General features: G+C 40.7%; 1 protein-coding gene across 2 annotated transcripts in view; it reads right to left on the reverse strand.

The window, feature by feature from the left end:
- The window catches only part of SFMBT1 (Scm like with four mbt domains 1), a 130011-nt gene that overhangs the window by 120749 nt on the left and 457 nt on the right, over nucleotides 1-8805 (reverse strand). The gene's annotated exons all lie outside the window — the stretch shown is intronic.

Here is an 8805-nt window from a genome sequence, read left to right on the forward strand (position 1 = left end):
GGGATGGGAAGGGAGTGGGTGGAAGAGGAGGGAGAGGAGAAGGAGGGGGCAGGGGATGAGAAGGAAGGCAGCACTGAGAGGCTGGCTAAGCAAAACAGGGCAGGACGGGATGCTGGCCCTTTACTCTCTTCCCCCAGGAGACCTCTAGTTTCATTTATGTTACATATCGGGCTTCCTAGAAAGATTTCATTTGAACAAAGAGTTCCATAGCTTTAAAAATGTTTGAAAGCCAACAAGTCTGAACTGTATAAATGTTCTTAAGTCAGAGGCTGGTAACTGAAGAAGACTGAGTTCCACAGGAGAGCTGCCTCAGGACAAACAAGCACCATTACTCCCATCACTGAGGAGGAAGGTAGAGAAGGAGACCTCGGCAGATAGGTCTACTGGAGGAGTAGCAGCTTTGGGGTAGAATGATGAATTAATTTGAACCTGTGGATTGAGGGACCAGTGGGACATTCAAATTGGAAAGGACCACATAGCAAAGGATATGTGGATATAGAGCTTAACAGAAAGGTTTAAGAGGGCTCAGTGAAGTCTAAATGTGGATGAATCCACCAGGAGAGCTACAGAGAAACAAGGGTTGGTCTGAAAAGGTCATAAAAGGCAAAAAGAAAAGGGTCTTCCACAAGACAGAGCCCTGGGGGGCCAGCCACACACAAGGCCACTTTAGGAGAAGACCCTGAATTTGGGATAGCTTGTGTCCAGGAGCAGAGAAGATGCAGGCAAGACTGGTTGGAGGTGGTGTTCTACAAAACAGAGGCTATAGAAGGGCAAGGGGGTAAGAGTAAGGGTATTAGCTAGGAAGCAAGTGAAAGACTGGACAATAGGTGCTGAAGGGGCTGGAGCTCTGCGAGAAAAAGGAGATCGCAATGAGGTCCAAGATGAGATGGGGGTGGGGGCGGTTGGATATGGAAGCCTCTTGAGGAGGCCGTAGAAAAATACCACACGAGAATCTAAGATTTCACTAGTAGAGGTGTTCTGGAAAGAGCTCCTTTTAGACAAGTTAATAGGAAGCCAAGATCAGGATAAAGACTGACAGAGGGGATACTGGGACAATGTCTTCAAAAGCCTGTAGTTCCTTAAGGCCCTGGGTCTGACAGCAGGAGTCATGCAGCCCTCCTCAGCATTCACTGTGGGAAGGGAGACCAGCCCTACAAGGGAAGGCCACAGGAGCCCACCCGGCCCTCCAGCCCCTTGTCGTGCCCACTGCTGGCAACGGGATCTGGCAACAGAGTCATTTAAAGCTGCTCTCAGTTCCCCCTGGAGACCCTATGTGCCCTCAGGGAAAAAGCACCCTCGCACCACCATAACATCTAGGAGCAGATCTGTTTCCCATTTTGTGTACAATGTCATTTGTATTAATAATTAAAAACTATGTATATTTTAAATGCAAATATAACTCATGATTGAAGACTGGGAAACCAGCTTTAAAAAGGAAACAAAATGGAAATAATATTAATTACACTGACAAGTTGAGAGGTTCTTAAGATATCATAAATGACCATAATCACAACAATAAAACACTCAGTTTTCCACATCTCTACCTTTAGTTTTCAGACTACCTACTCTTGCCCATTTTGCTCAATAATAAAAATGAAAACAGATCAAAACGAAACCATACTCATGGAAAGAACCCCTACCTACTAATTTTTTAAAAAAAGGGAAAGGATGGGGCTCCTGGCTGGTTGGGTTGGTCAACATATGACTCGATCTCAAGGTTGCGAGTTCAAGCCCCATGTGGGCAGAGGGCTCACTTAAAAAAAAATAATAATGTCTCATCTAACAGTTTATTCACAAACACCAATGTTTATTTTAAAATTAACAAACTGACTCTGGTATATAAATTGGGCTTTTCAAAATATCTGACAATTCAAGAGCATCAATGATCCAAATTAGCAAGAGAATGGTGTAAAAGAGGTGCTCACTAGTGTCCTAGGGATGGTATCTGCCAAAGAAACTGACACATTCAGAAAAGCCTTACTAACACTAGGAAGCAACTAACCACTCTGATTTCCTTAAGAACTGAGCAGCAAGCAAGCAGTAAGTTAAGGCACACACACACACACACACACACACACACAAATTAGGCTTCATGCCATTGTCAATGTTTCAAGGGTTTCAAGAAAGATAGTCAAAAACAGCCTTGTCAGGAAGGCAGTGGTGGGAGCAGTGATCAAGCCCCAAAGTACCTGCCCTCTTCCAGTAACAAAGAGTACTCAGGGGACTCACCCCACGTTTACTACCCTAATACAGGCATTAAAACAATAAGAGTTAAAACAATAATGAAAGAAAAAATGTACAGGTCTTGAGCCATCCTGAAAGTGCAAACTGTTCAATGTGTAATCCTCAATTCTGTCAAACCCACTTTCCCCCTATGACTGGATATCTGTATCTCACAAATGCAAAGTTAAAGTAATACAATCAATACAAAATATAAAGCATTAATTATCTAGTCTCATTATTAAGTAGGTTATTGAGCCTCTTTAAACACTCACTAGTTTTCTATTAATTCAGAAATGAGATGTTAAATATGGCAAAACCTCAACTAACCGGAACAGCTGGTCAATGAGTCACTGACTAATCATGTCTCTCAGATAGCTGAAGGCTTATTTACAACTTTGAATACACACAGTTTTTTGGTTAACTGTTCTGGATGGACACTCTGACCCAGACCAACACTGTGAACACCAGTGATTACACAGTAAGATGTAATCCTAAGACATACAAGGCTCTCTGTCCCCACCCAAGTGAGACCTCAGACTGTAGCAACCCCTGCTTCCACACTTTGCCATCTTCCAACCTGTTGACAGAGTCTGCTCCGTCCCCCTATGGCATTCCAATAACCAAGTGTGTCAGGACTGCAGCGAAGGAGAGGCATCTGCGCTCACAGGTCTGCCAGCAACCTACAGAGTTCTTCCGCGTGAAATAAACAAGTCCTACTGTAGAACCCTAGAAGTTTCTGTGACCTCTACTTTACATGCTGTGAAAATCTTTTTAAAAACATATTTTCTCAAAAGGAAATTCTGATGCACATGCTTATTATGTATGGATGATCCTCAAGGACACTATGCTGAAACAAGCCATTCACGAGGGGACAAATACAGTAGGATTTCACATATACGAGGTGGCCAGAGTAGTCAAATTCATAAGATGGAAAGTAGAATGGCATTTTCTAGGGCCAGGCAGGGAAAGGGAAATGGGAGTTACTGTCAGTGGGCTCAGAATTTCAATTTGGGAAACGTTCTAGAAATGGATAGTGTCACAACTGCACAACATCGTGAATGTATTTAATGCCACTGAATTGTACACTTTAAAATGGTTCTCTCTCTCAAAAAAAATTTTTTTTCAAAGTGGGTGTCTGCGTGGCTCATTTGGTTACACGTCTGACTTCGGCTCAGGTCATGATCTCGCAGTTCGTGGGTTCAAGCCCTGCATTGGGCTCTGTGCTGACAGCTCAGAGCCTGGAGTCTGCTTCAGACTCCATGTCTCCCTCTCTCTGCCCCTCCCCTACTCGCACACCGTCTCTCTCAAAAATAAACATTGAAAAAAAGATTAAATAAACAAATAAAATTATAAATTTTGGGAGTACCTGGGTAGCTCATTAGGTTGAACATCTGACATCAGCTCAGGTCATGATCTCATGATGAGTGAGTTCAAGGCCCACATCAGGCTCACTGCTGACAGCACAGAGCCCACTTTGGGTCCTCTGTTCCCCCCTCTCACTGCCCCTCCCTCACTCACACCCATGCTCTCTCAAAAATAAATGTTAAAAAAATAAAACGATACATTTTATGTTATGTACATTTTATAACCAAAAAAATAGAATGAAGATTTACTTCCTCACTGTGTTCAACTATGTTAGTTCTAAATAGGTGACATGCTGAGTGATTCTGTGTCTTCTTCATCCAATTACCCCAAGAAGGCTATTTATTTAGACAAGCAAAAATGAGCCAAAATGGTACCTTAAAATTATGATTCCAAATTACCATAGATTGTTTTTCACATGGAGGAAGCACGCCTTACAGGAAATGACCCGTAAGAAAGACCACTATCAAAAACTCAGAGGCCAGAAAGCACTCAAATGTGGGTAGCAAATTAATGGGAAAAGAATGAGAAAACTAGTGGTAGCTCACAGGTAGCCTTACCACTGAGGAGATGCTACACAGCGACCACCTCAAATATTTTTTTAAAACTCTGTAGGGGTGGGGTAAGGGGCGTGGAGTAGCTCAGTCAGTTGAGTGTTGGACTTCAGCTCAGATCATGATCCCATGGTTTGGGTTCAAGCCCCACATCAGGCTCTCAGCGGTCAGCACAGAGCCTGCTTCAGATCCTGTCTCCCTCTTTCCCTACTCCTCCCTCTCCTCTCAAAAATAAACATTAAAAAAGTGTAAAAAAAAAATTTATTCAGGGTAACAGGACACCTGGATGGCTCAGTGAGTTAAGCATCCAACTCGATTTCAGCTCAGGTCATGAGCTCACAATTCATGGGATCAAACCCTGCATCAGACTCTGCACTGACAGTGGGGAGCCTGCTTGGGATTCTCTCTCCCTTCCTCTCTCTGCCCCTCTCATGCTCTCGCTCTCTCTCAGAATAAATAAATAAACTAAAAAAAAAAAAAAACTATTCAAGGGCACCTGGACAGTTCAGTTGATTGAGCCTCCCCGACTCTTGAGCTCAGCTCATCTCCTTGATCTCGGCTCCTTGCCTACTTGTGCTCTCTCTCTCAAAATAAATAAATTAACTTTTTAAAAATTAAAAAAAAAAACTATTCAGGGTAAGAAAAATAATAATTTGGAATTCAAATGAAAATATTTGTTAACACTTTCAACTGAAGGCCAGCAGGAAAGGCTCTTGAGGTATTTTAATAATTGCTAAATTTCTCAGCCCATCTCATGCTGTCATTCCAAACATGTGACTGTCTTGCACTTGCAACTGCTGACAAACCACCTTCCGTCTCTGATCTAAGACCCTCTCCAAATGTCATCTCAGGCCAGACCCAACCTTCCCAGACCAGACAGGTATCCTCAACTGCCCTATGGCCAACCAGTTCAGCAACTAACCTTTCTCAGTAAAAATGTCAAGAAGAAACCTACACCCAGCACTGTACACCATTAGAAATGACCCCTCTTAGCCATTCCCTGCACAGCCAAATGCTTGACTCTGATGGGAGTGTGGTATCTTGATATCTTTTAGCACAACATACAGACTACATCTTTTGCTTTTTATTTACACCGTTGAGTGATCACCTAAAGACTAAGAGAGCTCAATAAGGTTAAAAACCTCCTCTTGGATAAAAGACTAGAAATTAATTATATACAAATCTTCAGGTACATCTGAATTAAAGGCAAAGGTTTACATTCAAACTTGTTAAAACTTCTCCGGTGAAGTCATAATTTTTCTATTAATAACTGATCTTTGTTCTTATCCTACCACCTTTGTAAAATTTTAAAATGAACTGACAACAACCTGACCACATCCTTTTTATCTTAAATCCTTTCCAATGGGGCTAGCACCACTTGAAGAAACAGAATCATATTAAAATCCCACTCCCTAAAGTCTAGTAGTTCAAAGTCTCCCCATAACCAAAATCCCCAGAGACTTTCACCCAGTTTAACAACTATGTATAAGGAGAAATATTTTTTCAATTACAAAGCATCCCAGTTAGATAACAAATGCTACTTATGGAAAGAGAACTACTCTGCCCTAACAAAGCTACACCATTTACTGATTACGTGCTCTTTGTATATAAAAATATTATAATATTTGGCCTTCAAAATACCTGCCTACATAATGGTCTACTTCATATAGATCAATGGATCTATATGATCCATATGATCAATGGATCATGTTCATATATTTAACATGAGCATAATATAAAATCTTAACAAAAAGGTCAATGAAGTTTCAATAGTTCAGCTGTTCTATAAACTTTAAAATCAAATGATATCTGTGTCCATATCCTCATTCTGTAGCTAAGCCCAGTCTTTCATCACTGTGAAAGCAAAAGTACCCTATAGAAGCAGCAAGGTTATGGACAGGAAAAGCATTTTTAAAGAGAAAAATTAAAATTCAAAGAAACAAATATCAAAAGGGGAAATGACTTTTCATATGTATTGTTTCTCATTTTGCATCTTTAGTTGCAACTCTCAAAATTTAGTAAGTTTTAAGTTAAATATTTGATCATGTAAAAGCTAAGAAATCTCTTTAAAAGAAAAGACAGCATTCACACACAACCAGTGGATCAATTACCAAGTGATGAATTACTGTCTTAGCTAATGATACTGTGAATCTTGGAGTAGAGTAACCAAATCTGGCTTAGCTGTTGGCCAGTCAACTGACTGGCTTAGTCACTGAAAACAATTACTCAGCAAAATCCATTTCACAAAATAAAATCTTTTAAGTTTCTTTATTTTTTGATAGAGAGAGAGCGCGCACATTCATGCCTGTGCACACACTAGTGGGGGAGGGGCAGAGAGAGAGGGAGAGAGAGAATTCCAAACAGGCTTTACACTATCAGCATAGAGCCACATTTGGGGCTTAAACTCACAAACCGTGAGATCATGACCTGAGCCAAAGTCAGATGCTTAACCAACTGAGCCAACAGACCCCCCCGCCCAAAAACATCTTTGAACTTTGTGGACTATGCCCCCATTCATCACTACCACAGGCCTTAGATAGTACCCAACTTTGTATCACACAGACATCTTGCAATAAAAAACACAGGCCATTGTGAGCAATCAATGAGAATTCACTTACAACTTCTAACTCTTCTCCTTCAGAAGCAGAAACAAAAAAAAATGTGCAGGAATATATTAAAAGGCATTTGGGAAGAATAAGCAAATTGCTGAAGTACTTGCTTCACTGGAGAATAAAAAAAAAAAACTTCCTAGAGGGCTAAAACAGTATCCTAATCATGTTGAAATAAAAAAAATTAATCACACTTGACATAATTTGTGTTGCCTTTTGTTTTTGCTTTCATCACTAAAGTTTTAATGACTTGATAAACCAGGCGAATATCCTGCATATATAAATTAAGTTAATTGCTGTCATTGAAAAGGTTATTAAAGCTTTATGCCCACATTCTTTAATTCACTGAACTTTAAAAAATCAATTTTCATTCAATTGTCTCAGCAAATTGTAGGCTTTAAGGAACTGATTCATCTACTAACACCTTAAACACTGACTTGTTGGGAAAGTTCATGATCCATCCTCTAAACCTACTGTCTGGAACTACATCAGTATCCCAGAAGTGGGGAATAACACATTGACACTGGGCCTGTGACCATAAGGACGCCCAACAACCACAGATCCAAATCGGCAAAGCCCCTGCTTAAGCTGAAAAGTGGCCTCCTGACTAAGAAGTTTCCTGGGTCAGAATTTTTAGTTACTCTAGGTAGTAAAAACCATTAAGAATTTTTATAAAAGCATTTAGGGTCATGGCAAAAATGATTATAACTACAGACTTACACACCTGTTGTCCTTTAGCTTAATATCAACCTTACCCTCAAAAGGTCCTGGTATGAAGCAAAACGCACTAGCGATGCCAGAAGTCAGAACTTGGTATTCCCTGAGGGAGGGAGTAGGTGTTTACTCAATGAGAGGAAGGTAAAGGGAGCCCACTGGGAGGCTGAAAATTCTGTGACTCGTGATCTGAGTGTGGTTACCAGGGCATATGCATATGCATATAAGGTCTTACTGTAAATCAGACCTCAATTTTAAAAAAATAAATAGATTTTTTAGAACACTGAATAAATCTGTAAATGTCTTTGTTCAAATAATAAGTGATATAAAATAATCCTAGATGTAGCAACTAAGATGTTTTTTCCAAATGTATTTTAATAAAATATCTATTGTGAGCACTTTTATGCAAAACCTGTCAAAACACAGACCATGATTTTTTTTAATCTCTCATTTTAGAAAGCTGCCAAATTTGAGATCTGAAAGTATGCAGAAAGATGACCTATTCATCCTCTGATTTTGCAAATAAGGAAAACCAAATCTTGAGGGTTAAAACCATACAGAGATAAGGCAGCTAGTCAATGACAACAGTAGTAGCAGAACTGTTTCCTGATCTTCAGCCACTCCCGTTTCCACCAGGCCGTTACTTTTGTGACATTGTAAACAAATATGAACTCTGGATCTACCTGTGGCCGAGAAGGATTCAACACAGCCTTCAAAATACCAGGCCAACAGGCCCCAAAGTGTATGCATAAAGACACACTCATCTTCTCTTCTCAAGACAGTTGGCAAATGATTGATCATATTTTCAGGCAAGCATTTTTCTTGCGATGCAATCAAGTGTGACATCTTTAAAATGTGGTTCAAGAGGAAAAGGTATATGCAGGGATTGGCAAAATCCATCTTATTTCCTTTCAAATCTCTTTGATGGTTACTGGATTCTGAGAACTATATCACTAAGTAGGACTCATGAAAACATCACTTGGGGCGGTTCAGGAGCACAGCTTTGAGTGACCTGCGGTGGGGGGAAAACCCACTAAACAAAAATTCTGTGTCTGCCTGGGGTATCCTACCCAGCTCCTTGCACACAGCAACACTTGCAGGTGACCTGCGCCTTACAGCTTAGTTTTAGAGCCCAGTGAACAGCTGACATCTTGCTAGAAACTTAACATACATCCTTTCCGCGGGAATTTATTTCTGTTCTCACAAGGCGTTTCTGCTCCCCACAGAGCAGGCCTTGCTTCTCAGGACTCTGCCGCCTCTCTACAGCCTCTTCTTCCCGGTTTAAAATGAGACTTTAAGAACAGAAATCGAAACGGTCACGGCCCTCCCGAGCGCAGGTCGGG

This window comes from Suricata suricatta, chromosome 12 (genome assembly GCF_006229205.1).
Source record: "Suricata suricatta isolate VVHF042 chromosome 12, meerkat_22Aug2017_6uvM2_HiC, whole genome shotgun sequence".
Classification (NCBI taxonomy): Eukaryota; Metazoa; Chordata; class Mammalia; order Carnivora; family Herpestidae; genus Suricata; species Suricata suricatta.